The 3,804-nt window shown below is 32.9% G+C and overlaps 2 long non-coding RNA genes across 2 annotated transcripts; both read right to left on the bottom strand.

Moving 5' to 3' along the window:
• Positions 1-487: 487 nt before the first annotated feature.
• LOC103481368 (uncharacterized) lies at positions 488-1,772 on the bottom strand. The gene is made up of 6 exons (XR_536277.1): positions 1,720-1,772; positions 1,609-1,635; positions 1,484-1,528; positions 738-779; positions 617-664; positions 488-527 (listed from the first exon to the last, which is right to left on the bottom strand). It is a non-coding gene; the product is annotated as an uncharacterized LOC103481368 (long non-coding RNA).
• Positions 1,773-1,993: 221 nt separating this feature from the next.
• Positions 1,994-2,362, bottom strand: LOC103481367 (uncharacterized). Its single transcript, XR_536276.1, has 3 exons — positions 2,263-2,362; positions 2,120-2,182; positions 1,994-2,051 (listed from the first exon to the last, which is right to left on the bottom strand). It is a non-coding gene; the product is annotated as an uncharacterized LOC103481367 (long non-coding RNA).
• Between the last annotated feature and the right edge of the window lie 1,442 nt (positions 2,363-3,804).

Raw genomic sequence — 3,804 nt, 5'->3', positions numbered from 1 at the left:
CAGTAAGGTTAAAAATATTAATTTTGGAGAAGTCAAAAATTATTTTACATTGCTTCCCTTCCAGAATGAGATGTTTTTAGGACTCTGTCACTTTAAACCCAGTAGCAGTAAAACCAGCTGACTAAACCTTCTASAGTTCCACTACGGTTGCTAGGTGACGGGCTGGGCTTGGCTGAGGTTGCTAAGCAACGGTGTAGTGCCCGTACACTATKACTCAACATTTGGGAGGTTTTTGAAACAGCTCATTTTCCAGACAACAAAAAATTTGAATTTATTGCCAAAAAAATTGGCAATAATTTTTTTTATTTTTGCTATTAAAAAAATTGCAAAAATAATCGCAATTTTTTTATTTTTGCAATTATTTGGCAAAAAAAAAAAATTTGCACATATTTTTTGCTGGGTGTCATTTCTATAATGTTTTTAGAAGCAATTAAGACCCAAATGGAAGTGTAAAAATGTTCAAAAAATTTATTTTTGGTGGTAATTACCATTCATCTGAGGACCAAATCCTTTCACAGCTCCATAACCTTGGGTTAAACAGACATAGTTAGCAAATGTTCGACACTATAAACCAGGAATGTTTAGGTCTCAATCGGATTAAAACAGAATCTGGTACCTTTATGGTTGGATCCAAACCCATTGGGAGTTGCTCCATTTGAATACCCTAAAGATCAAACGCATAAATAAARCATCACCCAAAATAGTTTAAACTTTTAAATGTTTGAAACATGAGTTACCTAGTTGGGGTCCTAAAGCAGCTCCTGTGGTACTTCCATATCCTTCAATTACCAAATGAAATCAAATTACAGTACAATTGATTAAAAAAAGACAACTTTGCTCAGTAGTTAAGATATTAATGCTCTTCTAAGCACTTCATAAATCATTAATGACTGTTTATTATACATTAATTAAGAGTGAGAAGACCTATATTATATCTAGAGTTGTTATATTTAGCATTTCAGGCTACCTTGTAAGCACAACAATCATTTGTAAATGTAATTTTTTAGCATATAGTCTCCTTCTCACCCTTATTTAATGCATAATAAACAGATTTGATTTATAAAGTGTTTATAGATGAATTAATAACATATCTCTAAACTATTTATTAGCCATCTATAAGGGGGGTCTTATTCTAAAGTAGTACCAAACAATCTATTTGCACAAAAATTTTATTTAGGTAAGATTTGGTAATATAATCTAAAACAGGAAAAGTTTATTATGTTCTAATGTCAGGCACTGAGGAATAAAAAAAAAACTGTTATACATTATTTTATAAAATATCTTCATTCAAGTGGATATTACTGTAATATATAAGGAATGTTGTTACTATTAGGTAACAAAATCCTTTAAAATAGGAAAATATATAATCATGAKTGAAACACGTGAAGAATGAAAATCAGTCAAATAAAAATGATKWAARAAATCCTTAATTTGCAGCTGTACTGCTTCTGTGTATAAATAAAAACTGTGGCTGAATAATCACCTGCTTTAGCAGCCTTGGCAGCTCCAGTCCTTGAATTTGCAAACCCTAAATAGTTACAAACCAACAATAAGTATGATTAAATTCACCTTGTATRTCTAATAATACTAATACATGAAGTAACTGACCATTTGGTGATCTGACTCCAGCACGACCTTTTGCAAGATAACAATTAAAATGTTAAAAATGTGTCACTGTTTGTAATTGTTTTGCTACATACTTAAGTATACAATATTTACCATTGGTTTGTGAACCTTGTCCATTGGATGCACCAGCGGAAGCACTGTAACCTAAAATATTAACATTATTAAACTGTGCTGTTCAGAAAAACATGGAAACAGNATCAAAGTCAAAATTTGGATGTTTGAACTCAATTACGACTTCCTGCTGGGCTTTATTTTTTCTTTCATGGCAGTGATAGGCTTCCATACTGAGGACTWAGAACTGATAAAACATTTGCTTGTTTGGGTCGTTSCCTTAAATGAATAATCGTTCTTAATAATCGAGTTCTCACCGTATTTTCCCGTTGCTTTAGCGTCGCCTGCAGGCAGATGCGGGTTAACTCCATAACCTGAACAGACATGAGACAAATCACGATGCAGTGATGGAGGCRAAACCTCGCAGCTGYCGCACACATACCATAGTTTCCTGCCCYGTTGGTTCCCAGTTGGACGGGCTCCCCAAACTGCAGCCTGCCAACACCTGAAGCAGCACGGACAGATCGACACGTCTGACTGGACAGGTCACACGTTAGAGATGCTCTGCTGCTGTATGAAGCTCACCGTATTTGGAGTACGATTTCTCTGCAGTCAGTCCAAGCGTCTGACCACCAGGAGGCGCTCCGTTTGGAAGAAGGCCTGCAGGCTGAGCCTCCAGCTGACTTATTCCTTAATGAATTAATGCAAAACAAATGTGAGGAACTGCTGCACCATGCACAGAAGGAGAGCAGTCATGTTGTTTTTTACCTGACGTGCTTTAAAACAATCAACCACAATCTTCTTCTTGTTAAACTAACTTATTTTAATTTTACTAATAGTGCCCTCTGCTGGATGAAATAACTACGACAGCGTACTAGAACAACCGTCGATACATAAAGAAAAAAGAAATCAATTTTTATCCCCCAAAAAAATCAGAAATTTTGAGAATGTCAGAAAATTGAGACAAAACAATTGAGTTTCAAAAGTTGAACATTTTCTGAAATTGCAAAGTCAAAATAAAATTTTTTTTTTAGGAAACTTCTGAGATTAAGCTCAACATTTTTGATCTTTTTCTCACAAATTTTCAGACTTTTCAAACTCAGAAATTAATTTTTTTTCCTAGAAAATTAATCTCAAAATTGTAGTTTTTCAAGCAAATTTTCAATTTTAAAACTTTAAATCTCCWAGCTTTTTATAGAAAATTTCTGAGATTAATATCAATATTGATGAGTTTCTTACAGAATTTTCCAAACTCTGAAATTTCCATGCGTTTATCCTACATCATTTTCAGGTTAGATTTGAAAATTTCAGATTTTTTGTTTTTTGAAGATTTTTTGACTTTTCAAACTATTAAATTTTCATTTTTTTCTTCTAGAAAGATTTTCAGAAAAAATCTCAACATTTCTGATTGTTATTGCAATTTTTTTTTCATTTTCAAACTCAAATTTCCACATTTTTATTTTCCAAGTGAAAGTCTTTTTTTTTCTTGAAAATGTTAAACTTTTCAAACGCAGAACATTTGTCATTAAACCCAGAAGCTTTCAAGAAAAAACTGGAAGTTTCTGGTTTTTTTAGTACATTTTTGACTTTTCACACTCAAAAATKTCCAAGTTTTTCTAGAAAATTTTTGAAATTAATCTAAAAATGTGAGTTTTTCTTAAAATTTTTTTTTTGACTTTTCAAACTTATAAATGTTCAAGTTTTTAAAGAAAATTCTGAGCTTTTAGGAGTTAATTTGCTACTTTTTTCAATCTACAATGGCCCYAATATGTCACTGTAAATATTGGTCTGGCAGAAAATAAGCAGCACCAATGGAAAACTCCCAATCTGCCTTTACCTGCTCAGCTGGAGTCCCACAAGGCTCCATACTGGGACCATTCTCATTTAACCTATRTRTTAATTTACTGCACATATATGCTGATGATACTGTATTGTATGTTGATGCAAAAACTAAAAATGAAGCTGCTTCAGTATTTTCTGGTGCCATGATGYCAGTTTCTCTTGTCTACATCTTAACATTACAAAAGTCTGTTTTTCTCTTGCCAACGGATGAAAATGAGCTCTTATGCTAACTCCGGCATATTTACATTGATGCTAACTGCTGTCATTAATATGCATTGTCCTAAT

The sequence above is a fragment of the Poecilia reticulata genome, linkage group LG19 (assembly GCF_000633615.1).
Source record: "Poecilia reticulata strain Guanapo linkage group LG19, Guppy_female_1.0+MT, whole genome shotgun sequence".
NCBI classification, from domain to species: domain Eukaryota; kingdom Metazoa; phylum Chordata; class Actinopteri; order Cyprinodontiformes; family Poeciliidae; genus Poecilia; species Poecilia reticulata.
The sequence above is the reverse complement of the archived record's forward strand: the minus strand, read 5'-3'. Positions and strand labels throughout refer to the sequence as shown.